Genomic DNA, 10,994 nt, shown 5'->3' with positions numbered 1-10,994 from the left:
TTAAAATGACACTGCTAACTTGAGTTTAATTGACACTGCTAACTTGAGTTAAAATGACACTGCTAACTTGAGTTAAAATGACACTGCTAACTTGAGTTAAAATGTCACTTCTAACTGGAGTTAAATTGTCACTACTAACCTGAGTTAAAATGACACTGCTAACCTGAGTTTAATTGACACTGCTAACTTGAGTTTAAATGAAACTGCTAATTTGAGTTAAGTTGTCACTACTAACCTGAGTTAAAATGACACTGCTAACTTGAGTTTAATTGACACTGCTAACTTGAGTTTAAATGACACTACTATCTTGAGTTGTAAATGACATTAGTACTGCTAACTTGAGTTTAATTGACACTGCTAACCTGAGTTAAAATGACACTGCTAACCTGCAGTTTTCAACTTTTGCGAACATCTCTGACTGTGCATAATGGCTATACCAATATGTCTTACATCATCAGGTATAATCAATCATATTTGAGGAAAAAATACCATTGAGAATTTTGTGGAATGAAATCAAATTGACAAGATGGCTAGCAGGCAGTGGAGGACTTTATGTGTCGCCATGCACATCAATTACAGCTCTATAGAACACTGACGCCACATGCTCGCCAGTCTGTATACTAAGGCACCAAGCTTTTACCGTAACTCGCTTTAACCACAAAAAAACACTGCTATAGGAATTCAAAATGTCAGTTTGTCTGTCACTGACAATCTGGAGATACTTTATAGCGCCGACAACGTACTACATATCACGTCATATCACATCATCAGCATCCTATTAGTCCTATCTATCATACAATCTTCCTTCCAGAGGAGTTCACGCCAAATAGCATGTTTATAAATGGTAGCTAAAAATGGACACGGTGAATTTCTTGGTGGCACACTTCAAATCTAAACAGGAATATAAGCATTATCAATAGATGTAGCTGGATAATTTTCAATTATTCGTAAGTTAAGTATCAGCAACCAGGAACTTAATCTATTCCAAATTCCACACCCTTTATTTATTTTCAGAATTGGAAATCTTCATGTAAAATGAGCAAAATTTACCCTTAATCTCCTAAACAAAGGTTAAAACTCCAAAAACTCATCAACAAAGTGTTTAGGTATTACTCCTATCAACCCAGTGTCAAACCTGTTATATAGAGGAACACTATACTCAATAATGTACTACACCTGTCAACCTATCTTGTCACCTGGTGTGACATATATATACCTAGTGTGTCACCTGTCAGGATAGTGTGACACATGTCAACCTGGTGTGATACATGTCTACCTAGTGTCAATTGTCAATCTAGTGTGTCATCTGTCAATCCAGGGTGTCAACTGTCATGAAAGTGTGACATGTGTCAACCTAATGTGTCTCCTATGATATAGCGGTACAATGTACTCAATAAAATAAAAATCAAACTAGGTTTTCACATGTTAACCTAGTGTCACTTGTCAACCTAGTTTCACTTATCAACAAGTGTGTCACCTTGAAACCTAGTGCCATCTGTTAACCTAGTTTGTCACCTGTCAACTTAGTGTGTCAGATCAACCTGGTGTGTCTCTGGCCAACCTGGTGTGTTTCTGGTCAACCTGGTGTGTTTCTGGTCAACCTGGTGTGTTTCTCTTCCCAACATAAAATGTCACCTGTCAATCTAGTGAGCCAACTGTCAGCTTAATGTGCCACCTGTAAACAAAGTAAACCACCTGTCATCCTGGTTTGTTATCTGTGAACCAAGCATTTCATCCATCCACCTGTTGTGTTTCCTGTAATCTTAATATATCACCTGTCAATTTAGAGTATCACCTGTCAATATAGTGTATCAGCTATCGATGAAGTGTTTATGTGTCAACTTGGTATATCACCTGTCAACATAGTGTGTCACCTGTCAACAAAGTGTACTATATGTCAATCTAGTGTGAAACTTATCAATAAAGATTATCACCTGTCAACCTAGTGTGTCACCAAAAATGTATCAACTGTCAACCTAATGTTACCTGTCAACTATTAAAGTGTGCTATCAGTGTGCCACCTATCAATTTAGTGTCACCTGTCATTTCAGTGTTTCACCTTTTTAACCGTTTTAGTCAACTGTCAATCTAGTGTGTGACCAATCAACCAAGCATATCACTTGTCAACCTAGTGTGTCACCAATCAACCAAACATATCACCTGTCACCCTAGTGTGTCATCAATCAACCAATCATATCACCTGTCAACCTAGTGTGTCACCAATCAACCAAGCATATCACCTGTCAACCTAGTGTGTCACCAATCAACCAAACATATCACCTATCAACTTAGTGTGTCACCAATCAACCAAGCATATCACCCTAGTGTGTCACCAATCAAACAAGCATATGGCATGTCACCCTAGTGTGTCACCAATCAACCAAGCATATCACCTGCACCCTAGTGTGTCACCAATCAACCAAGCATATCACCTGTCAACCTAGTGTGTCACCAATCAACCAAGCATATCACCCTAGTGTGTCACCAATCAACCAAGCATATCACCAATCAACCAAGTGTATCACCTGTCAACTTAGTGCACTATTTGTCAACACAGTGTGTCACCTGTTAACTTAGTGTCACCTGTCAATCTAGTATTTGACTCTCAAACTTGTGTGCCAACTGTAAAGCTTGTGTGTCACATAGTAACCTAGTGTCACCTGTCAACTATGAGTATTATCTGTCAACCCAGTGTGTTACCTGTCAATCCAGTGTTTCACTTTCAAACGTGTGCATCACCTGTCAACCCAGTAAGTGTCTTTTCGACAAAGTGTGTTAGATGTAAAAGGGACAATAAAGTACTAAACTGTCAACCTAGTGTGTCACATGTCAACCTAGTATGTCATATGTCCAACTAGTATGTCACAGATGAACCTTGTATGTCACATGTCAACGTAGTGTGTCACATGTCAACCTAGTGTGTCACATGTCAACATAATGTATCACATGTCAACCTAGTGTGTCACATCAACCAAGTGTGTCACATGTCCACCAAGTGTGTCACATATCCACCTAGTATGTAACATGTCAACCTTATGTATTACATATCAACCTAGTATGTCACATGTCAACCTTGTGTGTCACATGTCAACATAGTGTGTCACATGTCAACCTTGTGTGTCACATATCAACCTAGTATGTCACATTTCAACCGAGTGTGTCACATGTCAACATAGTGTGTTACATGTCAACCTAGTGTGTCACATGTCAACCTAGTGTGTCACATATCAACCTAGTATGTCACATGTCAACCTTATGTATCACATGTCAACCTAGTGTGTCACATGTCAACCAAGTGTGTCACATATCAACTTAGTATGTCACATGTCAACCTAGTGTGTCACATGTCAACATAGTGTGTCACATGTCAACCTAGTGTGTCACATATCAACTTAGTATGTCACATGTCAACCTAGTGTTTCACATGTGAACCAAGTGTGTCACATATCAACTTAGTACGTCACATGTCAACCTAGTGTGTCACATGTCAAACTAGTGTGTCACATATCCCCTGTCACCCTAGTGTGTCACCAATCAACAAAGAATATCATATGTCAACCTAGTGTGTCACATTTAAACCTAGTATATCACATGTCAACCTAGTGTGGCACATGTCAACCTAGTGTGGCACATGTCAACCTAGTGTGTCAAATTTTAACATAGTATGTCACATGTCAACCTAGTCTGTCACATGTCAACCTAGTATGTTTCACATGTCAACCTAGTCTGTCACATGTCAACCTAGTGTGTCACATGTCAACCTAGTGTGTCACATATCACCTGTCACTTTAGTGTGTCCCCAATCAACAAAGAATATCACATGACAACCTAGTGTGTCACATGTCAACATAGTGTATCACATGTCAATCTTGTTTGTCATATTTCAACCTAGTATGTCACATGTCAACCGAGTGTGTCACATGTCAACCAAGTGTGTCAATATCAACTTAGTATGTCAAATGTCAACCTAGTGTGTCACATCTCAACCTAGTATGTCACATGCCAACCTAGTGTGTCACATATCAACATATTGTGTCACATGTCAACCTAGTGTTTCACATGTCAACCAAGTGTGTCAATATCAACTTAGTATGTCAAATGTCAACCTAGTGTGTCACATATCAACATATTGTGTCACATGTCAACCTAATGTGTCACATGTCAAACTAGTGGGTCACATATCACCTGTCACCCTAGTGGGACACCAATCAACAAAGAATATCACATGTCAACCAAGTGTGTCACATATCAACTTAGTATGTCACATGTCAACCTCGTGTGTCACATATCAACCTATTGTGTCTCATGTCAACCTAGTGTTTCACATGTCAACCAAGTGTGTCACATTTAAACCTAGTATCTCACATGTTAACCTAGTGTGTCACATGTCAAACTAGTGGGTCACATATCACCTGTCACCCTAGTGGGACACCAATCAACAAAGAATATCATTAGTCAACCTAGTGTGTCACATTTAACCCTAGTAAATCACATGTCAACCTAGTGTGTTACATGTCAACTTAGTGTGTCACATGTCAACCTTTTGTGTCACATGTCAACCTAGTGTTTCACATGTCAAACTAGTTTTCACATATCACCTGTCACCCTAGTGGGACACCAATCAACAAAGAATATCATTAGTCAACCTAGTGTGTCACATTTAACCCTAGTAAATCACATGTCAACCTAGTGTGTAACATGTCAAGCTAGTGTCACATATCACCTGTCACTTTAGTGTGTCCCCAATCAACAAAGAATATCACATGTCAACCTAGTGAGTCAAATATCAACCTTTTGTGTCACATGTCAACCTAGTGTGTCACATGTCAAGCTAGTGTCACATATCACCTGTCACTCTAGTGTGTCACCAATCAACAAAGAATATCACATGTCAACCAAGTGTGTCACATTTAAACCTAGTTTATCACATGCCAACCTAGTGTGTCACATGTCAACCTAGTGTGTCACATGTCAACCTAGTGTGTAACATATCAACCTATTGTGTCACATGTCAACCTAGTGTGTCACATATCACCTGTCACCCTAGTGTGTCACCAATCAACAAAGAATATCACATATCAACCTAGTGTGTCACATGTCAACCTAGTGTGGCACATGTCAACCTAGTGTGTCAAATTTTAACATAGTATGTCACATGTCAACCTAGTATGTCACGTGTCAACCTAGTCTGTCACATGTCAACCTAGTGTGTCACATGTCAACCTAATGTATCACATGTCAACCTAGTGTGGCACATGTCAACCTAGTGTGGCACATGTCAACCTAGTGTGTCAAATTTAAACATAGTATGTCACATGTGAACCTAGTGTGTCACATGTCAACCTAATGTATCACATGTCAACCTAGTGTGTCACATGTCAACATAGTGTATCACATGTCAATCTTGTGTGTCATATTTCAACCTAGTATGTCACATGTCAACCTAGTGTGTCACATGTCAACCTAGTGTGTCACCTGTAATTAAGAGTAGACAGCCTTGTGGCTATCACCTGTAGTTTTGATACAACACTTTATATATTTAATGATAAAAATACTGATATGCTGTAAAACATCAATGTGTATTTGCAATCAATGTAAAGTTGCAGTGTGTTAATATGTTTAACAAAAATATGAACAAATCTTGCTGATTAGAACTAGCGGACAAATTGGAAATCAATTCAATAAACTGGTAAAACAGATTTTTAAAAATCAGAATTATAAGATTTACAAACTCATTTTTTAAAGTCACTCTCATAACTAAAACCTCAGTTGTGGGAAGTTGAGCCAGTATAGCGCTGTGTACAGACAGGTGATGTATGGTTGGTTACACCATTCAGCACATTTATGTACTTTTAAACGATCCCTTGTGACAATACACACACCTGCCCACAGGTGAGACGTGTGGCCGAACACTTGCCGAGTACCTGTAAGTCAACTTGATACAGGTAGGCTGCACCGACAGGTATAATACAGGTATAGGGTGACAGGAACGCCAGACATACAGCTAGGAGAATGACAGCTTACACAAACAGAAGGGTTTTTTCATTTACAAGAAAGATTTTCCACATACTGAAAATTAAATGTTATGAAATCATGACGCAGTGATAGACTCATCAGCTCATTTAGGTTGGGTTGGTAGAGAACGGGGACCTGATCATAAGTGGTGCTTGCTTCTTGCATGTGACAATGTTAAATTTGTACCTTACTAGTTATTGCAAGATTTAACTGAACAGCACCTTAATGAGTCACCTATAGCTATTGTTCTTCAAAACGTAGTATTCTTATGTTTTATATAGAAATTTATCAATATTTATCAACGTTGATTTGTTCAATTTTGAAATATCATTTAAATAAATCCACAAGTTAAGCATAAGGGTCTGGACCCTCAGACAGGAATATACACATGTCTCCATGGCCACTCTGGATAAACAGACTTAATTTGTAGTATAAGTCTTGATGTTTTATTAAACATCTAGTCGAGGAAGTTGTCTAATTATCATATCTGTTTAAAATATACACGCAGCAGTAAATAAAATCTGTTTTATATATAAATCTAACCAGGGTTTTTGTACATTTCCTAATTTGTTAAAACAAACAAAAATGAATTAAATTAAATTTGAAGCTATACAAATATGCTCTCATTACATCACTTATAAATTAACATCTATATATACGTATTAGACTTAAATGTTAGGCAAGAAGATCAAAAGAAAGATACAAGGGCTGGAGAGAGGAACACACGTTAAATTATACTTTTTCAGCAAAATTAAGAATACATTCTGGCTAATTTAGGTTCATAGAATAATCTGTTCAAACCGGCTGGGGAATGGCGACTTCATGCTAGGAACGTTCTCCTCTTTCCACGGTCTAGTTAGCGGTGGTGGGGTGGAGTGAAACTGTCACATAATAAAACTGTAATATCGTGCATTTATTACCAAATACATGTTTTCCAATGAAAACGTGTTACATGATTCATTGACAACTATTGTGTTCCTGCACAACACATGCACACACGCACAAACACTTGTTGATCAGTGTGTGACTTACCTTATCATAAATGCTGTGTGAAGCTGCCCATGCTTCTCCGCTGTCCCGATACGTAACTGTTCCGGTGAAATTCTGTTGATGTAGAATAGTGGAGGAAATTAAATATCCCGGCAATTTTTGCAATAACACTACAATTGACATCATGTAAATGAAATATAACTGATTGACGGTAAGTGATATTAATCACAAGTGTTACAAGACAAGCAGTGTAATTTGCAGCTCGAATAGTGTCTCCTCTCTTAGCATACTGGCGTACCTCGTGTAACCAACTAGTAACCTCAAATATGTGATGAAGACGACGAGGAGGTAAACGTGTTGCCTGTCCTCTGAACACCAGATACCGGGGAAATAGAGTAAAACGATACTTGTGTAGTGCACGAGCTTAGAATCAATACAAACCCGATACACAACCTCTTTCTCTAAAAACACTTACGCCTATCCCGATGTCGCCCCGACTCTCGCGTTTGCCACATGAAAATTTTAATACAGACAAATAGATTTGAGACTAATAAACTGCCAACAACCAAGTTAGCCAATATTGTGAAGTGAGCATCAGACAGACAGAGCCGACATCGAGTGTTTATCTGATCATAAGTAGTACAGAAAATCGAAGCACTGGGCCTTTCGTTCCGTGCCTGGCGCCTGCCTGCTTAAATTAATGGTAAGGCGATGTGACTGTGCGTCAGGCGGTGACTGTACGCCAGACAGAAAATTTGACCCGGCGCCCACCTCTGTAGGCTCTCCCCGCTCGCGGTGTCAGCCTGTCGCGCCAGAACGTCTGCCGCGCGCCCCGAGACGTGCCCTGCAGTTTGAAAGGAGATACCGGCGTATATATATATATATTATGTGGGGCCTCTGAATCTAGGTAGTCTAGCTGACTGTCTAGGACGGTCCATTTGATGGATACGGCAAACATAGTCAACAGTGCGAGGATCACTTGTAATTTTGCTTATAATTACGGTTAGATGTTGGAGTTATCCCCAATTCAGACAACATCATCAGCTTCTGTCTCGTACATGGGGGGTCATTTACTTGTTAGTTACAACACCACAGAGGAGAAATGTGTGTACAAAAATATCAGAAACAGTCTTCTGATAGGAGGGCTGTATAGAAATACTAATTAGTCGTACGCTAATAACTTGTTTGTGTATACGTGTGCTCAAATTACCAAATGAAATGTTACGCGAGTTTCGACTACAACCTTCTCATGCACGTAATGTACGTGTGTACTTCGTGGCTAGCAGTGGAGACAAGAACAGCAGGGAAATGATTGCTCTCGAGTCAGCGAGACAGACGATGTCGCCAGGACGAACGCCGAGAGACAGATTAAGCTGTATCAATGGCGCGTCATCCAGTTAGCCGGCAAAGAAAGACGTTTTTGTTTTTAATGTCATACATAAATAAAGAGAAACTGTTAAACTCTGCCACGATGTTTTGTACTGCGATCTTACAACAGAGAATGTACCGGCCATGTCAATGCAATAGCGCCAATCTTTGCGCTACTCAGACAGTGCAAGTTCACAGTCTCGGATCAACCGTCAAATTATCATAGGGCAGGGTTCAAACAGAACAGCAGGGAGGCGGCGGCGGTGTGGTGGATGGGAGGGGTTTCAAATGATTTCCCGCAACGTCAAAAAAGTGTTACTGGCGGTGTTTTTTCGAAAATGATATTGATGATTTCTTAAAATATGTAACTTATAAGTGTGTCGGAAGTAGGAATGATATAGATATATATAAAAAAAAAAAAAAAGAGAGAAAAACTCTGAAGAACACTACAGAAAAAGGTGTTCATTCCTACACCGACAATGTTTCCGACACCCTAAAATGTGTATTTAAGGATTAACTTGAATATATTCTCTACGGTTTTTTGTGTTATAGCTCCATAACATGAAAAAAAATATTCAAGTTAATCCTTATAATTTAATCTACTTTAGACGATCCCTGTGGAAGTCCACTTTTATTGATGGACTCTTTTCTCTTAGAAATTATTGCGCTGCTGTATCAGCCAATCAAAAGCGACGTTACAAACGGCGACGTCATTTTTTACGTTATGGGCTGATAACATAAAATTTTAAGTCAATGAAAATGCTTGTTACAAGCAAGATTAAATTGTAAATCTGTAACAATTGAGGGTTGAGATATTCCACACACCTAAAATTTGTTTAAACCTGTTACAATAGAATAACGAAGACATTTCCCACTCAGAAAATGTGTGTAAATATGGTGGATTTTTCAAAAATAGATAAGACATTTCCTACAACAAAAACACATGTACATTTGACGTATAAAGGGATGTCGATAGAAATGATACGACATTTCCTACAACGAAAACACATGACCATTTGACGTATAAAACTATGTCGATAGAAATGATACGACATTTCCTACAACGAAAACACATGTACATTTGACGTATAAAACTATGTCGATAGAAATGATAAGACATGTTTAAACTGAAGAGTGTATATACTCTGTTACAATAGAAGAGAAAGAAATTATTAACACTGAGAAATGTATAAATCTATACCGATGGAATAGAAAGATATTTCACACGAAAATGATAAATGCATAATTTGCTTTAAAAGGATAGATAGCGCATTTCTCGCACCAAGAAGGGCGTAACTTGGGGGCACTATTGACACATTGTCTTCCCTCCTGTAGTTAATTCTCATCTAGACCAATGTTCGGTTGGCGGACAAACCAGTTCTAAGCGTAAATGGAGATGCCAGGGAAATGAGAGAATGGATGAGAGAGAAAGGAGAGACAGAGATTTGCAGTGGTCCAATTAGAAAGAACATACTTTACACGATGTCTCATCTAATAAATTAACCCAGACCTCCCTGGATCATACAATGAAACATACGACATAGGTTGATATTATAATTTATTCTGTGTTTTGACAATGAATTCCTTTCGCCAACCTTTATGCCAAAGGTTCAAAGATGACAACATGACGTCAAAAAACAATACAATGTTTGGCATGTGACCTTGACCTTGATAATTCTTCAACTCCCCGTTGATGTCGGGTCAAGTTTATATATCTGTTTGGACGAATAGACTCTTGCTATCTGACCATCAGTCTAGCTTTCGATTGTAACAAGTTTCTGACCGATTGACGCAACGTTTTTTCCGGTTTTCCGAATAATGATCATTTCCTCCTGTTGGAGGTAATTACTGCAAAAAGCACCAGAAAAAAATACAATAAACCACATGGTACTTTTGGAGGCCTTAGTGAGCGTATAACTGGTACAGCAACATCGCTACCAAAACCCCTGTCATATTCCGGTAGCTTTAAAGGGCGACGTACATGCCTTCCGTAACATCACCTATATTTAAGCTGGTTACGGCAGGAAACGTATAACATTGTTAACAAGGTTTTGATTATTTTAGAGTACCTGCATCGTCTGGACAAATGCAATGAACTTGGTGACTGAAGATATCGATTCTGCTGAGGTACTTGAAGATGCCATATCACTATGTCTTGGTAGTACTTCGTTAAATAAGCTTCTTGTAATACTACATACATATGACAAACCTAAACATTTGTTATAACACGTAATGGAGACGTGTTTTCTTTTGTACTAGGTATGTGATCTGTAAGACGTGTCCTGTTATGTACAAGGCGTGTTATCTTGTGTACTTCACGTGTTTTCTTGTGTGTGTGTGTGACGAGATATTATTTTCTAAACGAGTTATCCTATACACTAGTCGTGTTAGCTTATATGCTAGCCGTGTTATCTTATATACTAGGCTTGTTATCTTATATACTAGCCGTGTTATCTTATATACTAGGCTTGTTATCTTATAAAATAGGCTTGTTATCTTATATACTAGCCGTGTTATCTTCTATACTAGCCGTGTTATCTTATATACTAGGCTTGTTATCTTATATAATAGGCTTGTTATCTTATATACTAGGCTTGTTATCTTATATACTAGGCTTGTTA

General features: G+C 38.5%; 1 protein-coding gene across 2 annotated transcripts in view; it reads right to left on the bottom strand.

Moving 5' to 3' along the window:
* Window positions 1–7,866, bottom strand: part of LOC110458430 — a 24,644-nt gene extending 16,778 nt beyond the window's left edge. Inside the window, exons 1-2 of one of the 2 annotated variants that reach the window (XM_021510110.1) lie at window positions 7,777–7,866; window positions 7,048–7,119 (exon numbers count right to left, since the gene is read on the bottom strand). The gene's annotated coding sequence lies outside the window, so the exon portion shown is untranslated. The other variant, XM_021510109.1, reaches the window with a different exon arrangement.
* Window positions 7,867–10,994: the final 3,128 nt, after the last annotated feature.

Source organism: Mizuhopecten yessoensis, unplaced genomic scaffold (genome assembly GCF_002113885.1).
Source record: "Mizuhopecten yessoensis strain PY_sf001 unplaced genomic scaffold, ASM211388v2 scaffold9581, whole genome shotgun sequence".
NCBI classification, from domain to species: Eukaryota; Metazoa; Mollusca; class Bivalvia; order Pectinida; family Pectinidae; genus Mizuhopecten; species Mizuhopecten yessoensis.
Note: the sequence above shows the minus strand (reverse complement) of the source record. Positions and strands in the feature narration are given on the sequence as shown.